This window comes from Zea mays, chromosome 9 (genome assembly GCF_902167145.1).
Source record: "Zea mays cultivar B73 chromosome 9, Zm-B73-REFERENCE-NAM-5.0, whole genome shotgun sequence".
In the NCBI taxonomy this organism is placed as follows: Eukaryota; Viridiplantae; Streptophyta; class Magnoliopsida; order Poales; family Poaceae; genus Zea; species Zea mays.
Genome location: NC_050104.1, coordinates 133,045,663 through 133,062,035, shown reverse-complemented (window position 1 = coordinate 133,062,035; position 16,373 = coordinate 133,045,663).

Here is a 16,373-nt window from a genome sequence, read left to right as displayed (position 1 = left end):
ACTCCCCAAATAAAATACTACTTCCTCGGTTACAATTACAAGATATTATTTATTTTAGTTCTTAATTTTTATGTTTATATTTGTCGGCGTTTCGAAACCGGGGGTCCCTGAGCCGACGAGTGAAATGTCGTCGCGTGCCCCAGCCCAGATGGGTCGACGCGAGGCCGGACGCGAAGGGAGGAAAGGGAGGTGACCGGAGATGGGCGAGAGAGAGGTGGAAATCCCGCGGCCTTCGTGTTCGTCCCGCGGCCAGGTCGGGTGCGCTTGCAGTAGGGGGTTACAAGCGTCCACACGGGGGAAGGAGCGAGTGGCCTTACGCGAGCGCCCGTCTCGTCCTCGTCCCCGTGCGGCCAACCTTCTCTAAGAGGGCCCTGGTCCTTCCTTTTATAGGCGTAAGGAGAGGATCCATGTATACAATGGGGGTGTAGCAGAGTGCTACGTGTCTAGCGGAGGGGAGCTAGCGCCCTAAGTACACGCCATCGTGGCGGCCGGAGAGATTTTGGCGCCCGGTTTGTGTGATGTCGTGGCCGTCGGAGGAGCGCTGGAGCCTGGCGGAGGGACAGCTGTCGGGGCTGTCGAGTCCTTGTTGACGTCCTCTTGCTTCCGTAAGGGGGCCGAGAGCCGCCATCGTCAGGGAGCGTGCGGGGCGCCATCATTGCCTATCTGGCGGAGCGAGCCAGATGGGACGCCGGTCTTGTTCCCCGTAGCCTGAGTCAGCTTGGAGTAGGGTAATGATGGCGCCTCCTGTTGACGCGGCCGGTCCGCGCCCTAGGTTGGGCGATGTGGAGGCTCCTCCGAGGTCGAGGTCGAGTCCGTCTTCCGTGGCCGAGGCCGAGTCCGAGCCCCTAGGTCGGGCGAGGCGGAGGCCGTTGGCTAAGGCCAGGGCGGAATTTGAGTCCTGGGGTCGGGCGAAGCGGAGTTCGTCGTCTTCTGGGGCTGAGCCCAAGTCCGAGCCCTGGGTCGGGCGGAGCGGAGTTCGTCGTCTTCCGGGGCTTTGCCCGAGTCCGAGCCCTGGGTCGGGCGGAGCGGAGTTCGCCGTCTTCCGGGGCTTAGCCCGAGTCCGAGCCCTGGGTCGGGCGGAGCGGAGTTCGCCATCTTCCGGGGCTTAGCCCGAGTCCGAGCCCTGGGTCGGGCGGAGCGGAGTTCGCCGTCTTCCGGGGCTTAGCCCGAGTCCGAGCCTTGGGTCGGGCGGAGCGGAGTTTCCTATGGTGTGCGGCCGGGCCTGACTGCCTGTCAGCCTCACTCTGTTAAGTGGCACCGCAGTCGGCGCAGGCGGCGCTGTCTTTCCGTCAGACCGGTCAGTGGAGCGGCGAAGTGACGGCGGTCACTTCGGCTCTGTCAGCTGAGGGGCGCGCGTCAGGATAAAGGTGTCACGCCACCTTTGCATTAAATGCTCCTGCGATTTGGTCGGGGTTGCTTCTTGGCGAAGACAGGGCCTTGGGCGAGCCGGGAACGTGTTCGCCGCTGGAGGGGGGCCTCGGGCGAGGCGGAGATCCTCCGGGGTCGGCTGCCCTTGTCCGAGGCTAGGCTCGGGCGAGGCGTGATCGAGTCCCTTGAATGGACTGATCCCTGACTTGATCGCACCCATCAGGCCTTTGCAGCTTTATGCTGATGGGGGTTACCAGCTGAGAATTAGGAGCCTTGAGGGTACCCCTAATTATGGTCCCCGACAGTAGCCCACGAGCCTCGAAGGGAGTGTTAGCACTCGCTTGGAGGCTTTCGTCGCACTTTTTTGCAAGGGGACCAGCCTTTCTCGGTTGCGTTTTGTTCCGGTGGGTGCGCGCGAGCGCACCCGCCGGGTGTAGCCCCCGAGGCCTCGGAGGAGTGGTTTGACTCCTCCGAGGTCTTAACGCCTCGCGCAATGCTTCGGCTGGTCTGGTCGTTCCCTCATGCGAGCTAGTCGTAGCCCGGTTGTACGGTCGGGTCCCAAGTTCTCGGGCTGGTATGTTGACGCTGTCAACGGTTTGGCCGGAGCCGGGTTTGCGAGAGCAGCCCCCGAGCCTATGCACAGGGCGAGAGGGCGATCAGGGACAGACTCGACTTTTTTACATACGCCCCTGCGTCGCCTTTCCGCAAGGAGGAGGGGGGAGAGCGCCATGTTGCCCTCGGTGGGCGCCGAACATGGTGTCTCCGGTGAGCTGCAGGCGGGTGATCCGAGCGGACGTCCGTGCCCCATTCGTTAGGGGACGGCTAGGGGCCTAGAGGCACGCCCAAAAGTACCTGCGGGTGATCTGCCGGACCCGGTCCCCTAGCGACGGGGTCCGAGGGCTCGATGCCTCCCTCTGATGGGATTCCGTTACAAGATCGTTCTCGCTGGTCTCGGAAATGTCCTAGGGTACCTCGGGAGCGCAGCCCGAGTCTTGGTTATGTATCGAACGTACCCATGGTCATCCCTCGCTCTGTGTCTGAGGCGGATGTGAACCCTTCGGGGGCCAGCCTTCGAACCCCTGATCAGTAGTGGGCGCGGAGCCCGAGTAGCCTGAGGCGGCCGTTGAACCCTTCCGAGGGGTCAGCCTTTGAACCTCTGACCAGTAGTGGGTGTGGAGCCCAGGTGCTCTGAGGCGGCTGTTGAACCCTTCCGAGGGGCCAGCCTTCGAACCTCTGATCAGTAGGAAGGCTCGGAGCCTGGTTCCTTCACGGGGAAGGATCCTTTTCGGGGTATCCCCCTTTCCCGGTCCCTGTTGCAAGAGAGAGAAAGAGGAAAAAAGAAAAAGGATACGAAATCGAACGACGCGGCGTACCTTTTTTGACGCGGTCATTATGGCGAAGGCGAAGCGTCGCTCGCTTCTCCTGCCAGAGGCGCCGCCTGTCCCGCCGCGGAGTTAATGCGACGGGGCGAGTGGTTCGCAGGGCAGCCGTTGCGCGTGCGCGAACCGTTCGAGGAACGGGACACGGGCGCGTTGTCTTCACGCCGTGAGAGAGGGTTCTCTCGCTGTCCCCGGATGGGACGTAAGCTTGGCTGACGACGTGACCGCTGCTCCTGCCCGCCTGCCACCGCCATTACTGTCGGCCCGTTTTCGGCCGCATTGACCGTCGCGTCAGGCTGGAGCCGCTGGGTCGTGCGCTGGGTCGCCTCGAGTCGCGGTATTGGTTCTGCAGTCGAGGAGGCGCGGTGGTGGCGCAGGTGGCGGTGCAGTTGCAGGCACGAAGCATTCGGCGCGCCGGTTGCATGACGCGTGGGTCTGGGCCTCCATGCTGGGCGTGTTGGGAGCCGGAGAAGCGCGCCCACTTGGCACGGTTGCATGCCGCCTGCATGGCTGCCCGCCCTCTCGCCCGCTGGTCTGGGCAAAAGTGGAGAGCCGCTTGTAACCGCTGGGCGGTTGCACGCACCACACGCGGCGGTTTGGCTTCTTCTGCTCTGGGCCGGCTTGCATGACGTGTGGGACCCAGCCTCCGCGCCGTACTGGGAGGACCTTGGAGCGTGTTGGAGAAGACTCAGCCCACGACGGCTGGGGATGCAAGTGGGGAGAGTCGCCTTTAAAAGGAGGGTGGCCCTCTTGGAAGGCGACTGTGTCTTCACGCTCCCTTATGCATCGTGTCTTTCCACCTTCCCAGCCCCCCGATGGGGGATATCCGCCGTCTTTCCGCTTCGTTGTTGGAGGAACGCAACTCCGCGGGAGTTGGTACCTTTCAGCTGTCGTTCGGCTTCAAGGATTTTCATCATGCAGCCCGGCTGCACCCCTCCGCCAGCGGTCACCCAAGACGGTGACCTCCAGTTCGATGGCGGGGGAGAGCGAACCGGGCCGCGGCCTCTGCCCCTCCCTCAGCCTCAAGGATTTTCATCACCAGGGCTGGGGAGGGGAGTGTGCTGAGTTGGGGTCGGCCCCTGCGTGTGCGGTGGCCCACTCCTTCCCTCAATGATCGGGGGGAAGGGCGGGAGTCGTCCGTGGCGCTGGCAGCTGCAGCGTGCCCGGCTCTCTGAGCCGAGCGGCTTCGGAGCCGCTCCCGGTGCCGCCTTCCGCCACGGCAGCTGGAAGAGGTTCCGCCGCCGACGAGCTTGCCGGCGCCACCCGCGGACCGACCTCTAACTCTACGGCCTTCTGCCCGTCCTTGCCTCACGAGTTTGGGCACGAGCGGGGGCCTCCTGGCAGCAGCATCCGCCCTGAGGTCATCGCTGCTGCTGTTCGGCCCCCCGGAGCAGAAGTCTTCATCGTCGCCGCTGCTGGGGCGGGCGACGGCGAGCCATTCGTCGGTCTTCTGTTGCTCCGCAGCCCCCCCCCCCCCATCGAGTGGGGTTGTTCGTACCTACGGAGGTGGAACCGGAGTTCCGTTTGTAATGGCACTTCGAATGCCAGTGTTTTTGTTCACTGTGGCTGTCGAGGCCTGAACATGTATGTAAATTCGGCACGGAGCCATGTTTTTTCCCCATTTTCGAGCACTAAGACTCGCCTGTTGGTTGCCTGAACCGCTTCACCAAGCGTGAGTCGCCCCGTGTAAAGGTGACGAGTGAGGTATCCGTATCCCGGAGGCGTAGGAGTCCCTCGGCTCGGTTAGCCTTGTTGTCCGAGGCTTCCCTTGCTTAGTTAGAGGAAACCCTCGGCCGCTCTTCGATGAGCCGAGGCCAGGGGTAGCGGTGCCAGCGCGAACAGAGGCAGAGTCGGCTCGAAAAGAAGACCAGGTCGGCCGGAGCCTGGCCGGGTCATCCGTTAGCGGGACCGACGCCGGAATTGACCTGCCGAGGCCTCGGGTCGGGCTGATGTCCTTGGGGGACAGCTAGCCGAGGCCCCGGGGTGACCGGCCGAGCCGCCTGCTCGGGCCGGATCCTTGGAGAAGACCCTGGCGGCGATGGCCCGGGCTTGGTGATGACGTTGTCCTTCAGAGCGGAGACCCTTGGACCGCGTCGCCGTTCGAGGCTAGGTCGGACCTCGCCAGAGGTGTTGTCGACGCCGAGGGTGCTGGTGCTTCCTGAAAGGGAATTAGGCTTACACCTAGTTCCTAAATTATTTTGGTGGTTGAATTGCCCAACACAAATTGATGAACTAACTAGTTTGCTCTAGATTATACGTTCTACAGGTGCCAAAGGTTCATCTACAACTATACTAATTCGACTGTCCGGAATACCGTAGATTATTCCGGACAGGAGAAGCTTTTTGGAAAAACAGGCCAAGCGCGGACCGTCCGGGCTCTTGCGGCGGACCGTCCGCGACATCGGGATACCCCTCGGACAGAACCAATGCAAAAACACAAGTTTCCACTACAGACTGTCCGGAGGAAAAGCAAAGACCGTCCGAGCCCTCGCGCGGACCGTCCGGCCTCAGGCGCGGACCGTCCGGTCGGTAAGAAACCGAAAAACCCGAAGGTGACGGGTTCGGAGAAATGAATTATAGAGGGCCTCGCGGACCGTCCGGGGTGCTCGACCGGACCGTCCGCGACTGGCTCTGTCTGACATCTGACGACGCATTAAATGCAATATAGCCGTTGATATAGCCGTTACTGCTGACCGTTGCATTTTCAGCCGTTGATCTACAGGGGCGGACCGTCCGCACCAGGAGGGCGGACCGTCCGCGCTCAGCAGAATGGCCCAACGGCTAGGAAGTGGTTGGTGGCTATAAATACAACCCCAACCACCTCCATTCACTTCACCCAAGCATTCCAACCTTCAACATTCAATACAAGAGCTAGCAATCTATTCCAAGACACATTCAAAGCCTCCATCTCTCCAAGTTTCACAATTGAGAAAAGAGATCATTAGTGATTATTGACTTGAGAGAGAAAGTGATCCGTGTGTTATTTGTCGCTCTTGTCGCTTGGCTTTTTAATCGTGCTTTCTTGACTCCTTCATTGCGATCAAACTCACTTGTAATTGAGGCAAGAGACACCAATCTTGTGGTGATCCATGTAGGAACTTTGTGTTCCAAGTGATTAAGAAGAGAAAGCTCACTCGGTCCGAGAGACCGTTTGAGAGAGGGAAGGGTTAAAAGAGACCCGGCCTTTGTGGCCTCCTCAACGGGGAGTAGGTTTGCGAGAACCGAACCTCGGTAAAACAAATCCACGTGTCTCACTCTTCATTTGCTTGCGATTTGTTTTACGCCCTCTCTCGCGGACTCGTTTCTTTATTTCTAACGATAACCCCGGCTTGTAGTTGTGTTTATATTTGTAAATTTCAGTTTCGCCCTATTCACCCCCCCTCTAGGCGACTTTCAATTGGTATCAGAGTCAGGTTCTTCATTAGAGCCTAACCGCTCGAAGTGATGTCGGGAGATCACGCCAAGAGGGAGATGGAGACCGGCGACAAGCCCACTACAAGCCAAGGGAGCACTTCATCGGAAGAGTCCCGCACCAAGAGGAAGGAGAAGAAGAAAGACTCCTCCAAACGGAAGGAGAAAAGATCTTCCTCCTCACACCACAAAGAGAAGAAGGAAAAATCTTCTTCCCACAAGTCGCATCGGAAAGGCGACAAGCACAAAAGGATGAGGAAGGTGGTCTACTACGAGACCGACACTTCATCAACATCGACCTCCAACTCCGAAGTGTCGTCCGTAACTTCTAAGCGCCAAGAGCGCAAGAAGTTTAGTAAGATCCCCTTACACTATCCTCGTACATCTAGACATACTCCATTACTTTCCGTTCCATTAGGCAAACCGCCAACCTTTGACGGTGAAGATTATGCTAGGTGGAGTGATTTAATGAAATTTCATCTAACCTCACTCCACAAAAGTATATGGAATGTTGTTGAGTTTGGAGCACAGGTACCATCCGTAGGGGATGAAGACTACGATACGGACGAAGTGGCCCAAATCGAGCACTTCAACTCTCAAGCTACAACCATACTCCTCGCCTCTCTAAGCAAGGAGGAATACAACAAGGTGCAAGGGTTGAAGAATGCAAAGGAAATTTGGGACCTACTCAAGACCGCGCACGAAGGTGATGAACTCACCAAGATTACCAAGCGGGAAAACGATCGAGGGGGAGCTCGGTCGCTTCCATCTTCGCCAAGGGGAGGAGCCACAAGACATGTACAACCGGCTCAAGACTTTGGTGAACCAAGTGCGCAACCTCGGGAGCAAGAAGTGGGATGACCACGAGGTGGTTAAGGTTATTCTTAGATCACTCATTTTTCTTAACCCTACTCAAGTCCAATTAATTCGTGGTAATCCTAGATATACTCAAATGACCCCCGATGTAAAGCCCTAAAATTTGTATAAGGTAAAAATAATAAAATAAATAAATACATATATTATAAATAAATATAATAAGGAAATAAGAGTAGATATAATAGTGTTGTGAGAATTTTGAAGACCTTTGAAAACCTATTGGAATTCTCTCTCCTCATCTTCAAACAATAATAGTAAATTAATTAAGGGACCTATAAATAGATGAGAATGGTTGATCTCTTGTTGATTTTGTGGTGATACATTTGATGGAAAACATAAACTTGACCTTCAATTTTAAATAAAGCATAAAAGAGAATGTGAGAAAGTAAATGTTCATAAAACCATTTATTCCTCTCATAAACAAATAATAAGGAAAAGAATAAATATTGTTATCATAAACAATAAAGTTTATATTCACATTAGAATTATTTTGACACTTGAAAATTGAAGTTCGAAACCAGTGTTTAAAAGAAGAAAAAAATTCAGTTTGAACTTTTGGAATATGAATATGAGTTAAAGATAAAAAAGGGAAAAGACCCACCAGTGCTCGCATGGGCCGAATTCCAAGCCCTTGGCCCACTCATCCTTCTCCCCCTCTGCGATGCATGGGCTGAATTCCTCTGCTTCCGGCCCAAACCAGCCACCACGCACGGGAGCACCTAGTGCTGTGACCGACATGTGGGCCCTGCGCGTCAGCCATAGCTTGCCGCTTCCGCGTTCCTGTTACCCTGGCGTGTGGACCCTAACATCCAGTAGCGTCTTCCTCGCGTAAAATCACCGCAACGGACCCCGCCGAAATCGTCGCCGCGCCTTCCGCCTGGGTTGTTCAACGCCGCGGAAATTACACCGGCTAGCACCCGCGAATCTCGCCAGCCGTTGGCATCTGCCACCCGGACCACTACACATGTGTCACCTATGTGTAGGGCCTCTCTGTCAGGCTTATCCTCTTCACGGTGCTGTGTTTCCGTCGCCGCTGGGATCGGCTGTGCTCGTTGGGATTCAGTGTTCGCCCAAGCTATATAGTCCAAGCCTTACCCAATAGCCTCTCCCATGGCTAGGCGAGCGTTGTTTATCTGCAGTGGGATGCTCCTGCCTGGGCCGCTCGGCCGATCCTCCCGATTCCCCATCGGCACTCTGCGTCCCTGACCTCCATCGCCCACCTCGGGCCCTCATCCTCTCCTGTGCACGCATCACCGCCGGGACCCACCCCGCCATTGCAAACTCTCCCGTCGCCATGTGGGAGCTTCGGTGAGCTTCGACCACCGCAAAATTTCGCGCATTAGGCGCTGGCGCTGTGTGAATTTCTTGCCGCTCCGCCGCACCATCGCTTCGCTCCGGGGACAGCCTCAACGCCGTACGCATCACTTGTAAGTAGCAGACCAACGCATTCGCTTTTGGGTTCTCTCTCTCTAGGTCTCGTAGATTGGGAGTATGTGCCCTGGACGCCTCGGTTGGACACCTCACCGGCGTTGCGCCGCCGCAATGGCTCTGTTGCCGTGGCGGCGCCAGGTTTTCTACTGTCTGGGTTGATGACGATCGCGGACCGTCGATTCAATCGCGGACGATCAGGATTAGGCGGGAGGATATCCCTTCGCCCGATTGGGTACCGACCGTCCGATTCTAATCCTGCGCGGGTGAAGCTTGGGCGCCGTTTTAAAATCGTGACCGTCCGATCGGGATCGGACAGTCCGGATGGCGTACCGGTTCGGATAAAGGGGGGGATCTAATCCGGTCCCTGGATCCAGGATCGGACGGCTCTGAATCAACGATACCGCTTCGCGAGACCAACTTGCATATGAGCCCCTGAACTTCCTAGGAATCAACCCGCCATCCTACGTGACTATGCTCTGTGTCTTAGGAGTTTTACCCCGAGCCCCCTGCTGTTCTCAGATTTTGAGGCGCAGTCCAGTAATTAAATAAAACCAGAAAATTAGATTTAGAAATTGATTTTGAGTATAAAAATAATTGTAAAACTTGGGTAATTCATAGAAAATTCATATTAAGCCCAAATTAATCCGTTCCAATTCCTATAATTGTGTAATATTATTGTCTATCATCTAGTACCGCTGTCTTGACATGAAAGTCAAATTAAAATTTATATCCTATTTAATTTTGTACAAAACACATAGAATCTTCAGAAAATCATAACTCCTCCGTTTTAACTCCGATTTGATCCATTCAAGTTGCGTTAGTCTCGTAGCTTCGCGTAGATTATTTTTATTCAGTGTATTCTTATGTTTGGTGTAATGTTAATTTTGCATGTACACTGTTTGTTTGTAATGCTACGACTAGCGTGAGGACACGTGTCACCTGAAGATCATCCTGGTACCTGGAATCTCAAGTCCCAGGCAAGTTGTGCCCTTGATCACTTCTTTTTACCCACTCATGTTCTAATTAATCATAATGATCTGCATAGGTTAATTTTGATGGGACCCAACAGGTTACCCTAGTTTGATTATCTTTATACCTTGTTCACCATTGAATTTCTGGGTAGTACTTGCTAGTGCTTTATATGGTTTTGGGTATGAAGATACAATATTCATGATCACACTTTTATTATCAGTTTATTATTACTGTTCATGATAAGATCATTATGTTAATTGGAACATGGAGCCACCACCCGGGAAAACAGTGCTACCACAAGGGTTTAATGGGACGCCCTTGGCTGATTAATTAGGAAAGCTAGTGGAGGACTACCTTACCCGAAAGGGGCAAGGGCAGTAGGGGAGTGGTCAGTGTAGGGAGGCCCTCGGGAGGATTTTGCTGCGATGGCGGTCCTGCAAGGGATTCCTGCATTGGAGCTTCCTATAAACTGTAGCGGGTTTTCTGAAGCTAGTGGAACTTTGTAAAGGCCTCGTAGTGTTACCCTGCCTCGCCTCCTCGGTAGAGGTGTATGGGAAGTCGCGATCCCTTGGCAGATGGGTAACACGACTTGTGGGTAAAGATGCGCAACCTCTGCAGAGTGTACAACTGGTATACTAGCCGTGCTCACGGTCATGAGCAGCTCGGACCCTCACATGATTAATTTATGGAACTTAAATTTAATTTGTCATATGCATTGCATCGCAGGTGATGTTATTACTTCTGTTCTACTACTTAATTGGGTTGGTATTTACTTATACTTAGTAATTGCTAATAAAATTTTGACCAACTTTAAAAGCAATGCTCAAGCTTCAACCATCTCCGTTGGTAAGCCTTACACTTCACGTGAGCTCCCACCTTTGGCGAGTTCATGCACATTATTCCCCACAACTTGTTGAGCGATGAACGTATGTGAGCTCACTCTTGCTGTCTCACACCCCCCCCCACAGGTCAAGAACAGGTACCGCAGGATGAGGCGCGTGAAGGATGCTGCGATGTGTTCGTGAGAGGTCTAGGTCGTCATCTCCCAGTCAACTTTGGGTTGCTGAACCGTTGTCTCCTTATAATGTAATTATTTACTTATTTTGTATAGAACTTCTGTTATGTAGTAAAGATGTGACATTCGATCCTGTGCCATGATTCATCATATGTGTGAGACTTGGTCCCAGCACACCTGGTGATTATGTTTACGCCCGGGCTTTGGACCCCTAAAACCCGGGTGTTACAGAAGTGGTATCAGAGGAATGTTGACTGTAGGACGAAACCTAGATAGAACTGGACAACCATTAAATACTTATCTTACTCCGATTCATTTATAAACTTATCTTAATCATTTCTCATCTATTTCCCCTTTACTCTGATTACTCTTACCTTTTCCTTCTAAAGACAAATGTGGATTTCACACTTTGAAATCCCGTGCCTAAAGTGATCTTTAGGAATAGGAGACCTATTCTTAGGAACAAAAACAGAACTTTTTTTTATCTATATGCTTGAATGTTTGTTCTTATGATACTTGTCTGATTTGGATCTTTGATTGAGTGTGATGGGTTGTGGAGTAATGTCCACAATTACATCCGTATACACGTATAGGCATAAATGGAATTCATAAGATAACTAAGCAACTTAGATTATCCTCCATTAAAATGTATCTATCTCATAGAGATCCATCTTATCTTAAAAGATACTCTCCTACTTTAATGGATTCATCTTAACTTAAAAGATTCTCTCTTATCTTAATAGATGCATCTTATCTTGAAAGATTTGTCTTACCCTAATCACTTTACTTAACTCATCCTAATGAAACAATCGGGACCTAATCCAAAATAATGAGATCTTAACTAGTTTAATCTATTCGTACCAACCTAATCTAGATTCTATCTAATCTATTATGATGTAATCTAGAGTAAGTTACTTAATGCTGGTACAAAGGATAAAGCCATACTCCAAATCCACTTAAGCTTAAATTGGTGACCTAAATCAACTTGGCCATACCCAACAACTTGACCTACATACACAGATCTATCTTAGCCTCTTGTCCCAACCCGGATGGAGACACCAAAAGAGCAAGACTGGAAAAGGACAATATCAACCTCGTCAAGGAAGGAGAGAAGTCAAACTCGATCTTCAGATGCATTACCACCCAACAAGGAGTTCTTTCTCACCCTAAACTTTCTTACACCAGGATATTATTGCCCTAACCAACCCATCTTTTGTCCTACATAATAAAATGACTATACATGTGGATACCCATGCTTTCCTAATCACTCACTAAAAAAATAGAGGCTTTTGATTTTTGAAATAATTAGAAACTGAAAGCTAAACTGCAAACCACTCTTCTGATATCCCTTTTCTTACAAATCTCGAGGACGAGATTTCTCTTAAGAGGGGTAGGATTTGTAAAGCCCTAAAATTTGTATAAGGTAAAAATAATAAAATAAATAAATACATATATTATAAATAAATATAATAAGGAAATAAGAGTAGATATAATAGTGTTGTGAGAATTTTGAAGACCTTTGAAAACCTATTGGAATTCTCTCTCCTCATCTTCAAACAATAATAGTAAATTAATTAAGGGACCAATAAATAGATGAGAATGGTTGATCTCTTGTTGATTTTGTGGTGATACATTTGATGGAAAACATAAACTTGACCTTCAATTTTAAATAAAGCATAAAAGAGAATGTGAGAAAGTAAATGTTCATAAAACCATTTATTCCTCTCATAAACAAATAATAAGGAAAAGAATAAATATTGTTATCATAAACAATAAAGTTTATATTCACATTAGAATTATTTTGACACTTGAAAATTGAAGTTCGAAACCAGTGTTTAAAAGAAGAAAAAAATTCAGTTTGAACTTTTGGAATATGAATATGAGTTAAAGATAAAAAAAGGGGAAAAGACCCACCAGTGCTCGCATGGGCCGAATTCCAAGCCCTTGGCCCACTCATCCTTCTCCCCCTCTGCGATGCATGGGCTGAATTCCTCTGCTTCCGGCCCAAACCAGCCACCACGCACGGGAGCACCTAGTGCTGTGACCGACATGTGGGCCCTGCGCGTCAGCCATAGCTTGCCGCTTCCGCGTCCCTGTTACCCTGGCGTGTGGACCCCAACATCCAGTAGCGTCTTCCTCGCGTAAAATCACCGCAACGGACCCCGCCGAAATCGTCGCCGCGCCTTCCGCCTGGGTTGTTCAACGCCGCGGAAATTACACCGGCTAGCACCCGCGAATCTCGCCAGCCGTTGGCATCTGCCACCCGGACCACTACACCTGTGTCACCTACGTGTAGGGCCTCTCTGTCAGGCTTATCCTCTTCACGGTGCTGTGTTTCCGTCGCCGCTGGGATCGGCTGTGCTCGTTGGGATTCAGTGTTCGCCCAAGCTATATAGTCCAAGCCTTACCCAATAGCCTCTCCCATGGCTAGGCGAGCGTTGTTTATCTGCAGTGGGATGCTCCTGCCTGGGCCGCTCGGCCGATCCTCCCGATTCCCCATCGGCACTCTGCGTCCCTGACCTCCATCGCCCACCTCGGGCCCTCATCCTCTCCTGTGCACGCATCACCGCCGGGACCCACCCCGCCATTGCAAACTCTCCCGTCGCCATGTGGGAGCTTCGGTGAGCTTCGACCACCGCAAAATTTCGCGCATTAGGCGCTGGCGCTGTGTGAATTTCTTGCCGCTCCGCCGCACCATCGCTTCGCTCCGGGGACAGCCTCAACGCCGTACGCATCACTTGTAAGTAGTAGACCAACGCATTCGCTTTTGGGTTCTCTCTCTCTAGGTCTCGTAGATTGGGAGTATGTGCCCTCGACGCCTCGGTTGGACACCTCACCGGCGTTGCGCCGCCGCAATGGCTCTGTTGCCGTGGCGGCGCCAGGTTTTCTACTGTCTGGGTTGATGACGATCGCGGACCGTCGATTCAATCGCGGACGATCAGGATTAGGCGGGAGGATATCCCTTCGCCCGATTGGGTACCGACCGTCCGATTCTAATCCTGCGCGGGTGAAGCTTGGGCGCCGTTTTAAAATCGTGACCGTCCGATCGGGATCGGACAGTCCGGATGGCGTACCGGTTCGGATAAAGGGGGGATCTAATCCGGTCCCCGGATCCAGGATCGGACGGCTCTGAATCAACGATACCGCTTCGCGAGACCAACGTGCATATGAGCCCCTGAACTTCCTAGGAATCAACCCGCCATCCTACGTGACTATGCTCTGTGTCTTAGGAGTTTTACCCCGAGCCCCCTGCTGTTCTCAGATTTTGAGGCGCAGTCCAGTAATTAAATAAAACCAGAAAATTAGATTTAGAAATTGATTTTGAGTATAAAAATAATTGTAAAACTTGGGTAATTCATAGAAAATTCATATTAAGCCCAAATTAATCCGTTCCAATTCCTATAATTGTGTATTATTATTGTCTATCATCTAGTACCGCTGTCTTGACATGAAAGTCAAATTAAAATTTATATCCTATTTAATTTTGTACAAAACACATAGAATCTTCAGAAAATCATAACTCCTCCGTTTTAACTCCGATTTGATCCATTCAAGTTGCGTTAGTCTCGTAGCTTCGCGTAGATTATTTTTATTCAGTGTATTCTTATGTTTGGTGTAATGTTAATTTTGCCTATACACTGTTTGTTTGTAATGCTACGACTAGCGTGAGGACACGTGTCACCTGAAGATCATCCTGGTACCTGGAATCTCAAGTCCCAGGCAAGTTGTGCCCTTGATCACTTCTTTTTACCCACTCATGTTCTAAATAATCATAATGATCTGCATAGGTTAATTTTGATGGGACCCAATAGGTTACCCTAGTTTGATTATCTTTATACCTTGTTCACCATTGAATTTCTGGGTAGTACTTGCTAGTGCTTTATATGGTTTTGGGTATGAAGATACAATATTCATGATCACACTTTTATTATCAGTTTATTATTACTGTTCATGATAAGATCATTATGTTAATTGGAACATGGAGCGACCACCCGGGAAAACAGTGCTACCACAAGGGTTTAATGGGACGCCCTTGGCTGATTAATTAGGAAAGCTAGTGGAGGACTACCTTACCCGAAAGGGGCAAGGGCAGTAGGGGAGTGGTCAGTGTAGGGAGGCCCTCGGGAGGATTTTGCTGCGATGGCGGTCCTGCAAGGGATTCCTGCATTGGAGCTTCCTATAAACTGTAGCGGGTTTTCTGAAGCTAGTGGAACTTTGTAAAGGCCTCGTAGTGTTACCCTGCCTCGCCTCCTCGGTAGAGGTGTATGGGAAGTCGCGATCCCTTGGCAGATGGGTAACACGACTTGTGGGTAAAGATGCGCAACCTCTGCAGAGTGTAAAACTGGTATACTAGCCGTGCTCACGGTCATGAGCAGCTCGGACCCTCACATGATTAATTTATGGAACTTAAATTCAATTTGTCATATGCATTGCATCGCAGGTGATGTTGTTACTTCTGTTCTACTACTTAATTGGGTTGGTATTTACTTATACTTAGTAATTGCTAATAAAATTTTGACCAACTTTAAAAGCAATGCTCAAGCTTCAACCATCTCCGTTGGTAAGCCTTACACTTCACGTGAGCTCCCACCTTTGGCGAGTTCATGCACATTATTCCCCACAACTTGTTGAGCGATGAACGTATGTGAGCTCACTCTTGTTGTCTCACACCCCCCCCCCACAGGTCAAGAACAGGTACCGCAGGATGAGGCGCGTGAAGGATGCTGCGATGTGTTCGTGAGAGGTCTAGGTCGTCGTCTCCCAGTCAACTTTGGGTTGCTGGACCGTTGTCTCCTTATAATGTAATTATTTACTTATTTTGTATAGAACTCCTGTTATGTAGTAAAGATGTGACATTCGATCCTGTGCCATGATTCATCATATGTGTGAGACTTGGTCCCAGCACACCTGGTGATTATGTTTACGCCCGGGCTTTGGACCCCTAAAACCCGGGTGTTACACCCGAGGAAGTTATCGGGAATTTTGTGAGCTTTGAATGCATGATCAAAGGCTCCAAGAAGATCAACGAGCTTGATGAACCCTCCACGTCCGAAGCACAACCGGTGGCATTCAAGGCGACGGAGGAGAAGAAGGAGGAGTCTACACCAAGTAGACAACCAATTGACGCCTCCAAGCTCGACAATGAGGAGATGGCTTTAATCATCAAAAGCTTTCGCCAAATCCTCAAGCAACGGAAGGGGAAGGATTACAAATCCCGTTCCAAGAAGGTTTGCTACAAGTGTGGTAAGCCCAGTCACTTTATCGCTAAATGTCCATTATCAAGTGACAGTGACAGGGATAACGACAAAGGAAAGAGGAAAGAAAAGAAGAGATACCACAAAAAGAGGGGCGGCGATGCCCACGTATGCCGCGAGTGGGACTCCGACGAGAGCTCCACCGACTCCTCCTCCGACGCGGACGCCGCCAACATCGCCGTCACCAAAGGACTCCTCTTCCCCAACATCGGCCACAAGTGCCTCATGGCAAAGGACGGCAAGAGGAAGAAGGTAAAATCAAGATCCTCCACTAAATATGAAACCTCGAGTGATGAGGATGATGCTAGCAATGAGGAGGATAACTTGCGCGTTCTTTTTGCCAACCTTAACATGGAACAAAAGGAAAAACTAAATGAGCTAATTAGTGCCATCCATGAAAAGGATGACCTCTTGGACTCCCAAGAGGACTTCCTAATCAAGGAAAACAAAAAGCATGTTAAGGTTAAAAATGCTTACGCTCTAGAAGTAGAAAAATGTCAAAAACTATCTAGTGAGCTAAGCACTTGCCATGAGATGATTGACAACCTTAGACATGAAAATGCTAGTTTAAATGCTAAGGTTGATTCACATGTTTGTAATGTTTCGATTTCTAATCCTAGAGATAATAATGATGATTTGCTTGCTAGGATTAAAGAATTAAACATT